Below are 14,285 nucleotides of genomic sequence, written 5' to 3'. Positions count from 1 at the left end.
CTATGTGTACTCTTTGGATGGTGGTTTAGTCCCTGGGAGCTCTGGTTGGTTGGTGTTGTTGTTCTTACGGGGTTGCAAACCCCTTCAGCTCCTTTAATCCTTTCTCTAACTCCTCCAATGGGGACCCCTGGAGTTTCTATTAGACATTTGTTGAAGCATATTAGTGTATCTAGTTCTTTTGTGTGTATATGTGGTATCTCTCTCTCTGTGTTTGTGTATGTGTGTGTATATGTGTATGTGTGTAAACAAGCACATGTGCATACATGTAGAGGCCCATGCAGGACACTGGGTGTCTTCTATTTCTCCTCACCTTATTGCCTTGAAGCAGAGTCTCTCTTCCTTGATTTTTTTCAACAATTTCCAAAGAAAACTGGCTTCATACACTGATGTGGGTGCATCCAACTGAGGTCTGGGAAAGAAAATTAAAATTGAACAACTTGCTTTTTTCTTTCTTGACTTTTCTGAACAACTTCCATGGAAACTTTGGCCTCATACAGTGGAATGGGTTCATCAAGCAGAGGTCTGAACACACCAGCTGATAGCTTCTCCATCACGTCTTTTCAGATGCAAAGATATTTTCCCTGTTGTGCATTTGACAAATTCCAAACTTCATCATTAAGGAAAGCCACTGTTGCTCCCTTGAGGAAAAGGCAATGGCTATCTGGAGGATCCAACTGAAGGTTTTCTTCTGTCGTTATCCAATGGCCTCCAACACTGAGAAGTGTGATGATGTCATGCTTATGTGGTAGTTGTTGTTTTACAGCTGGTTCATCATCTTTACTATATAATCTCACTCCTGCATCTATGACAATATCTACTCCCAGGCCACCTGTTTCTTCCAAGCACCTTTCAGCAACATGGACTTTCCCACTAGACACATCAATCACTCGGGCTAGAGAAGGCCTAAGCCTTTCAAGATGTTGCTTGTCCTCCAGGCTGTGTGCTGTTGAGATCACCTTGGCTCCTCTGTGGTGTGCTAACTGAATGGCTATTGTGCCAAATGCACTTGCCCCATCCATGATCAGCACGGACTTCCCGGAAGAGAGCTGAGAAAGGTAATAGAGGGCTGTGTAGGCTCGGACTCCATCCCGGATGACTCCAGCGGCTTCCGTCCATGGCACCTTTTCTGGCTTATGAACCAGGTAATGCTCCTGTACTCGGATAACTTCGCAGAGTCCGGGGTCTTCCGAATCCAAAGGCAAAATCCCGACGACTTCATCATCTGGCTGAAAGAACGATACCTTCTTGCCAACATCTAATACAATCCCAGCGACTTCTCTCCCAACAGGGAAGAATTCCTTTTCCATCTTCATCTCTGCTAGAAGCTTTGTGTTTATGTGGCTCAGGGCACAGGCTTTAACTTGCACTCTCACAAAGTTATCCTCTGTGACAGAGACATTTTCCTTTTCTTGAAATACAAATGTTACTTCTTCATTTGTAGAACTCTGTTGAAAATACAAGCCTTTCATAGTTACCTGGCTTGGAGCAACCTCAACCGCCAGCGCCTTCGCCGCCGCCACCTTCCCAGTCCTTCTGCAGAGAGCCCGCCTCCAGAGTCTCTCACTGGATCACAGCTCCTCCATTTTCACTGGGCGGTCCGACTAGTGAGCTCTCTGGTTCCACCTGTCTCTGACACCTCGTGTTGAGGTTGCAGGCACCTTCAACTTTTTGATGTGGCTACTGGGGATTCAAACTCAGGTCTTCATTCTTGCAGAGAGAGTGTTCTTTCCCAATGAGCCATCTCCTCAGCCTGTCCCCGTGTGTCTTTGTATCTTTCAGATCTCCAGCTTTTAATGACATTGATTTGATCCTAGTTAAGCTTTCTCAGATTCAGCTTTTGCTTCACTATTTTTGGCTATGTTATTTAAATAGTAGATTAATTAAAACACCTTAGGGCCAGCAAGCGTGATAGCTTAGTGGGTAAGGGTATTTGCCTGAGTTCGGTTCTAGACCCACAGCTGAAGGGAAGAACTGATTTCACTAAGTCGTTCTCTGATCTCTACACTGGGCGCTGTGGTGCTCATGCTCCTAGTGCCCCAATGTAATAATAAAGTTTAAATATTTCAAATTAGTGTTCACATTTTAATTATTATACCTTTTTGAAATAGGCTTATTTAATTTTCATACTATCTGATTTCCCTCGTTATTTTATTTATTTTTTAAGACAAGGTCTCTCTGTAGCCTTGGTTATCCTAGAACCCATTATATAGAGCTGGCTGGCCTTGAACTTACAGAGATCCCCCTGCGTCTGCTTCCAAAGTGCTGGGATTAAAGGTATATGCCTCATGTCTGGCTCTCTCTTTTTATTTATTTAACATATTTATCATTTTGTTCTTGTATTTCCATTTTTTTTCCTTTCGAGACAAGGTCCCTGTAGCCCAGCCTAGCCTTGAACTCACTGTGCATCTGAGGAGGGACTAAAACTTACAATCTTGCCTCTACCTGTCAAGTGCTGGGAACACAGGTGTGTTCTACTGTCTCAGATTTATGTCATGCTGGGCCTGAAACCCAGGGCGTCATACATCTTAGACAAGTGCTATGACAAAGGACCTATATCCTTAACCCTTTGTATTGTTATGTATCTGAGGCTGCCCTTGAACTCTTAACCCTCTTCCCATAGTCTCTTGAGGGATAGGATTAAAGGCATATACTACTATGCCACCAGGTCTTTCCAATTCCCCCCCCAACAATTTTTTTTAATTCATTTTATATCCAGATCACTCCCCCCTCCCCAATTCCCAGTCTTGCCCTTACAAATCCCTCTCTCCACTGTCCCTCCCCGCTCCCCACTGGGGCACCATGCCTCCCTGGGACATCTAGTCCTAGCAGGCACATCCTCACCTAGGCCCAACCAGGCAGTACAGGTAGCGGGAAGGGGAGCCAATGGCAGGGAGCAGAGATGGAGATAAGCCCCACTCTACTTGTTGGCTTTCTAATGTTTTAACTTCTCTTTTCTTTCTCCCCTTCTTCCTTCCTTCCTTCCTTCTTTCCTTCCTTCCTTCCTTCCTTCCTTCTGTCCTTCCTTCTGTCCTTCCTTTCTCTCTCCCTACCCCTCCTCTTTTCCGTCCCTCTTTTTTTGAGACAAACTCTCTCTCTCTCTTCTTTCTCTGTCTCTCTCTCTCCATCTTTCTATCTATGTATCTATGTATCTATGTATCTATCTATCATCTATCTATCTATCTATCTATCTATCTATCTATCTATCTATCTATCTATCTATCTATCCTAGAACTCACTATGTAGACCAGGCTGGTTTCAAACTCACAGAGATCCTCCTGCCTCTGCCTCCTGAGAGATTAAAGGCGTGCACCACTGCATTTTAACTTTTCTTATGACTGCTTTCCTAGCTGATACTCCCTTAGACTTGACTGGTTTTTCACATTGTGAACACATCTGAAATAAGAAGGGGAGTGGTTCTCTGGGTGTTCATTCCTGTGTGCTTACATTTTGGAAGCATCCCTGGACTCTGTGTCTTCCCCGCCAGGGTTCTGGAGGACTTATTGGCTGTTGAGATTTAGATGTCAAGCATTTCCTCTAGCAAAGACTCACGTGTTGAAGGATTGGTTCTCAGATGGTGGATCCAAACATTGGGATTTACAGCACTTTTACTGAATTAATCAATGGATTCATAAATACATTGCTGGATCCATAACTTGATCGTGTCAGTGGACATGTTAGGACCCTTTAGGGGGGTAGAAGGAATTAGATTACTGGGGGCATGTCTTTGGGGGCTATGTCTTATGCTGGAACTCTGTTTTCTCTCTCCCTGTTTTCTGTCCACCGTAGATGACCCTGAGATTCGTATAGGCTCTGCCTTGCCACGCCCATGCTTAGGAGTGACAGAACCAAGTCACCAAGAACCGGTATCTCAGAAACCATGAGTATTAGCCAGAGTGGACACAGACTGAGACAGTCTATACTGGACCTCTACACTTCTATTTAGCAATTGCTTGAGGTTTCTGAGCTGTGGCAAAAGTGCCATTTTGAAGTCAACTTTATGTGTAGTACAGGCCTGGGTTTTTGTTTTAAGTGAGTTTGTTTTTAAATTCTCATTCATGGCCTGGAGAACTTGCTTTCCTATGTAGTTACACAGTTTCCCTGGTTTTGTGTTGATAGACTTGAGAGGTCACCAGGCTCTAGGCTGTTCCAGTGCTGTAATCCCAGTTCTCTGCCTCCTGTGGCCTTGAGTCCGTGTTTCCTTTCCAGGTGTGGATGGGATGGTCACCTCACAACACCCTGTGTCTCATAGAGGAGCTCCTCTGGGTCATGCTGAGTATGGTGCGTGCCTACTGTCCTTTTCATATAGTTCTCTGCATTCTTGTAGCATTGTGTATTCCGAGATTATTCACTTAAACACTTTGCTGTATGTCACCATTTGTGTGTGTGTGTGTTTGTATGGGATGGGGGAGCTAAAGGAATCAGCTTAGCCCTTGGTGTCCCTTATCTTCCAGTTACTATGACTGTGATTACTGTCCATTACTAGTTTTATTATTAAATGGGATTTGTTTAATTCCTAGTCATTCATCTTGCATCTTAAGCCAGGTGTCTATTGTTTTGGTTTTGAGGTAGGGTCTGGTTATTCTGCCCAAATGGAGCTTGAATCAAACCCTCTTGTTCCAGCCTCTTGAGTAGTGGGATTTGTGGTGTGCACCATGGTGCCCAACACCCGAGCCTGTGAAACGATGTCACCATAGGACACATTCATTGTATTTGGGGGTTAGGTCCGCCATTTTTAACTCCATCATCTGCCCTCATTTGGGCACAGCATGTCCTCAGACCACTGTTTCCGGAAGTGCCGCCGGAAGTGGATGAGGTGCCTTTCACTGCCTGAAGATAATAGCTTCACTTCACCTTTACATATAAGCGATGGTTTTACCGGCAATCGATTTCTATGTACGAGATCATGCTCCCCAACAAAACTGAAAGAATTCATCCCACAGGATCCGGTCCATTCCTGAGCAGCTTCCAGCCAATCCTCAGCAGACAAGTTTGGCTTCCCCCCTCCTTCCCCCCCCCCCCCCCCCGAGATAAAGCTCCAGTAGTCTACGCCCTGACTTCGAAACATTCATCTCTGCATGTCCAGACCCCTGTTTACATTAAAATGCTAAGAAATATAGTTATAATCACCTCCTCTTCCATTTCCTCCATCCATCCCCTTGGTTGCTTCCTACTCCCTCTGAGACTGATAATTACAATAAAGGAAAAGAGGCAATCAGTCTATGTGTTTATATATCTATACATCTGTCTGTCTACTTACAACGTGCTAAGTCCATTTTATTTCTTAGTCAACTTCTTCCCCTCCATTTGTTTTCTCCTCCTGAAGTTCTAGTAGATTGACTGAATTGTTTTCCTTTTAACCTCATTCTTGCCTATTCTCGGCATTCTTCATCTCTTCGTTAGGTAACTTGAGAGATTTAGATTTTTAACTTGACTGGAGAGATGGTGCAGACCGTAAAGGCATTTGCTGCTAAGCCCAAGGACCAGGGCTGGAACCCACATGGTCAAAAGAGGGAGTCAGCTCCTGCAGACTAAACCTCCTCAGGAACCATGACCCATATGTATGTGCACACACATACACGTACAAAATAAATAGCAATGTAAGAACTTTTCAAATGTACACTTTAGGCTAAGAAATATTTATTATTACTATTGTCAATAGTACTACTATTCCTATACTGCTAGATGGAGGTCTTGCTATGTTGAGCAGGGGTAATAAAATGTTATTTTATTAATATGTACAAATTTGTTGTAATATATTTGCTTTATTTTTTAATTTCTTCTTAATATTCTGTTTTTGCTGTTTGTAAGGAATATATTTTAATTATTCTAATGGTACCCAGATTTTTTTTATTGGATTTTTAAAATTTCATTTCAAATGTTATCCCTTTTCCCGGTTTCCTGTCCATAAACCCCCTATACAATCCCCCTTCCCCCTTCTTCTATGAGGGTGTTCCCCCACTCAAATGCGCACCCCTTTCCACCTCTCTGCCCTGATATTCCCCTACACTGGGGGATCCAACCTTGGCAGTACCAAGGGCTTCTCCTGCCATTGTGCCCAACAGGGCCATCCTCTGCTACATATACAGCTGGAGCCATTGGTAGCCAGATTTTTTTAAAAAAATATTTTCTTTCCCTTGAATTCTCTTCTGTCTGGCAACAGCATGGTTTCTTTTGATGTTTCTTTTTTTTGCTCTATTATGTGTCAGGTTCTTCTTGTTTCTACATTTTCTTTACAGGTTAAGGATGTCACAAACTTTTTTTTCCCCTCCCCACCCCCCAAAACTTTTTTTTTAACCTAACTTGAGCTGCCTTCCTCTACTATCTAATCTTTACATACTCTAGAACTAGGTTTTTCAATCCCCAAAATGAAGGCTTTGTGCACAGAGCAGACCTTGTACACAGCTAGTTTCACATTAGAGTAAAGAGGCAGCCTTCTGGGCAGGGCTCACCCTCCTTTTGAGTGTCGGACAAAAGTGAAACATGATTGCCTCCCTGTATTACATGTGTATCCTATGCCCAACAGATCCAAGCAACCACAGATAGAACAGACGTGGATGGCAACTGCATCCTGAATCGGCTGACCTCTTTCTTATCATCTTCTCCAAACAACTTTCTAAAGAGCATTAACATTGCATCAGATATTATAAATAATTTACAGAGGACTACTTAAGGTATTTGAAATGATGTGTGTCGATTATATACAAATATTTGTATAAGATACTTGGGTATCTGTGGATTTTGGCAATTAGGGAGGGGGTACTAGATATGATCTCCATGAATACTGAGGGCCAATCGTACCCTGCAGGCTTCACACCCTTATGAGGAACTGGAGTTCACTACAACTAACCCACAAGAACTTTGTCACATCTCTTTGCTTTCCGACACTCTATTCATGAATGTTTTCCATTTTTGAAGGGTCCGTGCTTGCATTGTGTGTGTGTGTGTGTGTGTGTGTGTGTGTGTGTGTGTATGTGTATGTGTGTTTTCCTTGAGAATCTCTGGCTTCTTTGTGGTTGTCCTTTAATTCTTCTTAAAAATATACTATCTTTAGTCTTTGAGAGTTTTGTACATGTGCACAATATATTTTGCCCATATTCATCCCTTCTCTTCTCCCCTTATTCCTGTTGGATCCACCCTACATGCAACCCTCCTTCTGATGTATTCTTTTCCCCTCGTGTGCTCTAGTGAATCTATCTGTCATCTATCTATCATCTATCTATTTATCTATCTATCATCTATCTATCTGACATCTATCTCTTTTATAATCCACCGTGTCCAATTTATGCTTATCATTCACATTATGTGTGGGGACCACCCAGTGGTACATGCTTGACCCTCCAGAAGCCCATACCTTTAAAGAAAAATAACCCTCCTTCCTTTAACTGTCGGTAGGGTCTCGTGGCCTCTCTCCTGACTCATGCCAGAATGTTGACTGTCTTATCTTGTCCAGCCAGGGACAGCTAATGTGAGTTTATGAGTGAATTGGTCCAGTCATTTCCAGAGGACATGACTTTTGCCCCAGTCCTCCCCGACCTCTGACACTAATTCTTGGTTCTGTTTTGTAACGAACTTGCTTCTAAACACTTTTCTATGCCATTCTCTTCAAAGATTTCCCTTTGTGCATAACTTTACAGCCATTTAAATGGAGTTCTGGGGCAGAAGAAAACAAATGCCTGTGTTACTCTCTTACCGTGAGCCTTTGATTTATTACTGTCTATTTTGCATTCTGAGCAGGTGTATGTTAAAATTTACCAAATGTACTTTTTGTCTTGGCATGTATACACATATAGGGAAGATGGGTAAGTGTTTACGTTAAGTGGCAGGGGAGGAGGTACTTTGCTCTTTTTGTTGCTTTGCCGCATCTTCTAGCTTGTCCATAGTAGAAACTGCTGCCTAATTACAGAATAACAGGTGTTAAGGGTCAGGACAGGAGCAGCGGATGCTTTCTGTTTTCCTTTCACAGAATTCTGCAGATACAGGAGTCTTCTGGCATTTGACATTAAATTCAGGGGTAACAGACAGAAACTACTGAGGCTGACAAGATTTCATGATGCAGCAAAGTGACAGTGGGGATGCAGGTGAGCCCGGATGACCTTCAGGAAAGCAGGGACGAAGGAAAGAGGTATTGATGAGGGTGTGAAGACCAGGGAAATCTTGTATATTGTTGGTGGGGAAAGTAAGTTGGGCCATTTTAGGGAACAGAATAGAGCCTCCCCCCCTCAGCTATAGATAAGAACTAGCATATATGCTAATAACTCTACTGACACAATTTCCCAAAGCAACATGGATCTTGCCATTGTAGTGCTATCTATAAGAGGCAAGACATGGAAACAGCCTGATGTCCATGAACAGATGAACGGACAAAGGAAATACGGTGTGTACGCACAATAGAACACTACTCTTCAAAAGGAAGGAGATCCTGTCATTAGTAGCAAACACACAGGGACTAGTTGAGAAAAATTTATCATTTCTAATTATTTCACAGCATTTTATTATTTTGAATTAAAAAATTGAAAAGTAAAGTAAAGATAATCTTAAGGACCAAGACAAACTTTGTGCAACCTTAAACACGTTCGGTATATGGGAGGACAAATGCTTGCACAGACCCATGTGAATATGCCCTTGAGGTTAATAATCATAGGGTTTCCAATAAAGTTATGGTGACAAATCCATCTTTTCCTAGTGTCTTTGTCCATCCCTTGATTCAGTGTAAGCAGTTGGTAAAGAATCGATTATGAAATGGTGACACAGCTTATGCTCGAAAGTACGACATCTCATTAGCAAGAAGCTTATCAAATGAGTCCAGTCCTGGACATGTCTTTAATGGTGGCTGGAAGGGTGGAGGAGGGCAGGTCCTATAGGCCTTAGGTTTCTGTTTTCAGCTAAGGAACTTTACTGCAAGTCAATTCCCACTCCAGAAAAAAAAATCCTCTAGCCCAAGACATTCTCAAAAATTAACTAAGTTCCTGGGATTGGCATCTGGGTCAGATCAGGTGTATCTAGGTCACCAGGTCACCCATGGAGCTACTGCTCCACACTGTGTAGGGAAGCCCATGAGGAACAGAAAGGATCCCGAATCACAGACCCACTTTTACCAACACAGGTGGGATGGGAAGCTGTAGGACAAGTCAAGGGGAGTGGGGCTGAGGGGTAAGAAGTTCAATATGGTTCCTTGCCACTTGCTTACCGCCTCTTTCCTCTGACAGTTCCTCAGCTTGCCTTTTGTTCTAACCCTAGCCTGAGTCTACTATCTACACTTTTTCCTGTATCCTAGGTAATGTAGGAGTAAAGAGAATGAAAAGAATGAGTCACATTGTCATAAGTTATCTCTAAATCAAACGATAGTTTTTCAAGAATGACAGTGACAGAAATTACAATGTAACGGCAAGAAGATCAGGTCCCGAGTACTAAGTAAGGTTAGCAACGGGCTCTTGTTTTCCTGCCCTAGTCCGGAAATTCAATAGCCTCTGGCTACTTGAGAAAGGTGTGAGGATCAGTTTTTATCTCTGCCTGGACACAGAAACTCACATTTCAGCTACTGTCGAGATGATCTCTTTATTCCTTGCTGACACCTTTCTTCCCCACGGCACAATTGCTGATCACTTCTCCGAAGTTTCAAGAGGCTATTAAACACTGGCATGGATACCCAGAGAAGAGATGTTATCGTCTCCCGGGGCCTTTCAGAACAGCTGATCAACACTGATAGGCGAGAGTTTCACCCATCCAAAGAGATAGGAAGCCGAGAACGCAGCAAAGCATTGTGGGAGTAGAGAGGAGGCAAGGCACAGTCTTGTGCCTGGAGATACTGAAGCGGGGCTGGACCACGGCTGAGAGGTGCATGTGCATGTGTGTGAGCATTTGTTGAGCTTGGTGCTGCTGCAGACTGGGTATAATGGAGGTTTGAGGACTTTTCTTCTATCCACAAGGACACTATGTCTGGCCAGTTGGTAATCTTCTGTTTTGACTGAAGGAACTTCAAGGAACTTTTCAAAACTAGAGATACCTGGGTTGCCAAGCCAACGAGCTAAAAACATTTGCTTTAAGATAATGTTTTTATTTTAAAGCAAACTCCTAGGCAATAGAAGCACAATGGGATTCCCCATACGTGGTTGAGAGCCACTGGTCCTATTGTTACACACAGAATTGTGTTTTACCCAGTGCACACGCCTACTTAGCCATGGCCTCTGAGGATTTACTCATCCGGTGACTTCTACTCATGAGATGCTAGCATTGACCGGGAGCCACTTACTTGCCATTAAGAATAGGCTTAAGTCAAAGCTGATGGATCTCTAAAACTAGTTAGTCTGATCCCAATCTAGCTTAAAACCTTCCTTCCAGATTGCGTCTGTAGTCCTGGCCTACAGAAAATGTAAGGCTGTCTTTGGTTCAGGCATGATCTGACCTGCTCCTAGGTATCCCAGGAGGGCTCTTACTCACCTAGATCCAATGTGTAGCACAAGGGGCAGGGGATGACCACGCAGCCAGGAGCTCCAGGCACAGGGCCGTACACTGCTGAGGGCTGGAAAAGGGACAGTACGCCCTTCCCTACGCAAAGAGGAAAGGGAAATTAAACCAGTATTTTCTGGTTCATTCTATGAAGGAAATTACATCCGTAATATTTTGTAATTGTATCCCACAATTTCTTAAAATATTTGTTTATTTGTGTGTGTGTGGGGGGGCATGTATACCATAGTACACACCGGGAATTGTGTCTGTGTGTGTATATATCATAGTATACACCTGGAATTGTGTGTCTCTGTGTGTATATATCATAGTACACACCTGGAATTGTGTCTGTGTGTGTATATATCATAGTACACACCTGGAAATGTGTCTGTGTGTGTATATATGATAGTATACACCTGGAATTATGTGTCTGTGTGTGTATATATATCGTAGTACACACCTGAAATTGTGTCTGTGTGTGTATATATGATAGTATACACCTGGAATTATGTGTCTGTGTGTGTATATATATCGTAGTACACACCTGGAAATGTGTCTGTGGTGTATATATGATAGTACACACCTGGAATTATGTGTCTGTGTGTGTATATATATCGTAGTACACACCTGAAATTGTGTCTGTGTGTGTATATATGATAGTATACACCTGGAAATGTGTCTGTGGTGTATATATGATAGTACACACCTGGAATTATGTGTCTCTGTGTGTATATATATCGTAGTACACACCTGGAATTGTGTCTGTGTGTGTATATATGATAGTATACACCTGGAAATGTGTCTGTGGTGTATATATGATAGTATACACCTGGAATTATGTGTCTCTGTGTGTATATATCGTAGTACACACCTGGAAATGTGTCTGTGTGTGTATATATCATAGTACACACCTGGAATTATGTGTCTGTGTGTGTATATATCGTAGTACACACCTGGAATTGTGTCTGTGGTGTATATATGATAGTATACACCTGGAATTGTGTCTGGGGTGTATATGTCATGGTATATACCTGGAAGTCAGAGGACAACTCCAGGGAGTTGATTCTCTCTTTCTACCATGAGTCCCAGGATCAAATTTGGCTAGCAGGCCTTGGGGGCAAGCACCTTTACTCACTGTACCATCTTCTCAGCCCTTGACATTCATAATTAACCCATTCCCTCCCAAGACAGAATTACTGCTATTACAGTGGTTTATATGACATGATACTTGCATGATATATAAAAAAAACCCAACATGAATATAAAGAGAAACTGTGTGTGTGTGTGTGTGTGTGTGTGTGTGTGTGTGTGTGTGTGTGTTACTGTGCATCAAACCCAGAGTTCCATACTGGTTAGAGAAGTACATCTGTAGTTCCCTTTAGTTATTTTAAGTCAGGCTTTTTTTTCTTTTGTTTCGGAGCTGGGGACCGAACCCAGGGCCTCGTGCTTGCTAGGCAAGTGCTCTACCACTGAGCTAAATCCCCAACCCCTAAGTCAGGCTTTTCTAAATTGTCTAGATTAGCCTCAAACTTGTGATAGTTGTGTCTCAGCTTCCAGTGTAGCTGGGATTGTAGGCTTGAATTAGCAAGCTACTCAAGCCACTCTGATATTCATCAGGACAGACCTTTGTGTGAGGAATAATTCCCTCAAATGGAGCATCAGTACTGGGAACAAATCTTTTAGGGAGCATTTTTTTTTTATCCTCGAGGAGAGCAAAAGAAATAGAAAACTGAGAGCGCTGGTTGTGGTGGTGCACAATCTCAGTGCACTGGGACCTGAGAGAGTTGGATAAGATGCACACTCAAAGTGCGCTGGGACTGGAGGTAGCAAGACGATGAATTCAAGGCCTGCTTCAGTTACACAGTGAATTCAAGGCTAGCCTGGGGTACATGAGATCTGGTGAAGGTGGGGTGCTTTTAACCTAAAAAGTGATCTTGCTTTAATTAAAAAAATGTATGAGTCTTTTAAGTCTCTCAAATGACACAGCTGGCACACCTCATTCATAAAAGACATTCTCGAGAGGTTAGATCGTTCTGTTTCACAGCACATTAACTCAGATGCATTTCGTTTGCTTACCTACATCCCGGCTGCACAGCTGTTCCCCTCCATCTATTTACTCTCTATTTGATGTCCCATAACTTGGGCATCAGGAGTTTTCTGGAAGGTATGCCACACTTTGAGTGCCCGCACAGTTTCTTAGAGATAAAGTCCCGAGCATTGCTAGACTTTGAGAAAGGTTTGCCACCACTGGGTTTTTCAAGGGTGACTCTGGTGTCTACAGTGGAAGATTTTACATCCAGAAGACTGAGAACATAGCTCAGTAGAATGCTTGCTTAGTATATAGGAACCTCCGGGTTTGATACCGAAACCTGCACCTGCTGATCATAGCAGCTTACCCCTGTCATCCTAGTATGTGGGAGATATAAGCAGGTGATACTTGGCTATGTATCTGGAAACCAGTCTGGGCAACATGAAACTGTGTCTCAAAAAAAAAAAAAAAAAAAAAAAGAAAAGAAAAGGAAACATTTCATGAAATCAAAACTTAGACAAAAAATATAGGGTAGAGACCCTGGAAGATTAAATGTATCCATTTTGACTTCGTTTCAAGAGTTCACTAGTTAGAAAGAAAACAGAGTAAAGCCAAGCAAAGTGAAGCCAAGGGAAGGAAAAACAAGTTCCTTATGTCTCCTCTGGATCTTAATCATCTTGATGGCAATGCAAACACCAGGGTATGTCCTAGAAAACTGCTTTCTTTGGAACCATTGCCACTCGCAAGGGCAAAAACATCATTGCAAGATGGATCGGAACGTCCAGAAGGCATTGCAAATGAGCTGAAGATTGATTGGACTGTCTGTCAATCAAAGTGGCTGGGCAAACTTGCAACCACGCCTTTCCATTCGGCTAACAGGGGAGGTCCCAGTCTTCAGCCTTCAGCTCTTAGCAAAGCGTCTATGCACAGAAGACACTGAGGTACTTGGATTGAGCCGATTCTTTTGGTATCACTCATAAATTAATGAGGACCATGTAATTCTGTCTAGTTTCAGAGTAGTTAAGGAGAGAAAAAGGCAGTTCTGTGCGACAGAATGGGGCTCCCGGTATTACGTAACAGACCAGAAAGCAGTCCAGCAGTGCACTTAAGGTATCAGCCTCACTTAGGAATTCCTTACCCTTAAATTTCTTTCTGTTGCAAATTGGTTTGACTTTCATTTTCCCTCCTTGCTAAGGTATTCTGATACAAGGCAATTCTCTGCTCCCATACTTAGACGAATGGGCTGGTGGATGTGTATTTTAGCCAGGGCTGCAGCTCAGTATGGGGACTTGCTTGTGCTAGATCCTGAGTTTTGGGCCCCCACCCTCCCCATCCCCAGAAATTCAAATTTTATTTTTTTAAGCGTTTAGATTTCCTATCGCATATTTCAGACTTGCTTCCATTTTCATGCATGTCCCAGTACGAGGGCCATGGGACTCATGCATCCCAGGACAGCAACGAACAAACCCCAACACATTTGTAGATGTTGATATCAAATCATAATGTCAAATATTGGACACTCCTGGTAGATAATTCATTGATATCCAATACATACAGTCCCCCTTTTCAGATAGGAAATAACTGAATCTTTCCCCAAATTGCCGTTTTTTGGTTGTTGTTGACTTTATATTATTACTACTATTATTGCTATTATTATTACTATTATCATTAGTTCTAGTTCCAGCAGTATCACAAGCCTTCTCCCAGGTAGGAGTGCGTCTCCCCATCTCTCTTCATGTCGGACCAGGGCCAGCAGATCCTGGCAGTTTTTCTATCTTAGCATGCTGAGTTCACCAAGAATGTCAAGTTT

At 42.8% G+C, this 14,285-nt stretch overlaps 1 pseudogene; it reads right to left on the bottom strand.

Moving 5' to 3' along the window:
* Positions 338–1,550, bottom strand: Cryzl1-ps1 (crystallin zeta like 1, pseudogene 1; annotated as a pseudogene).

This window comes from Rattus norvegicus, chromosome 4 (assembly GCF_036323735.1).
Source record: "Rattus norvegicus strain BN/NHsdMcwi chromosome 4, GRCr8, whole genome shotgun sequence".
In the NCBI taxonomy this organism is placed as follows: Eukaryota; Metazoa; Chordata; class Mammalia; order Rodentia; family Muridae; genus Rattus; species Rattus norvegicus.
Note: the sequence above shows the minus strand (reverse complement) of the source record. Positions and strands in the feature narration are given on the sequence as shown.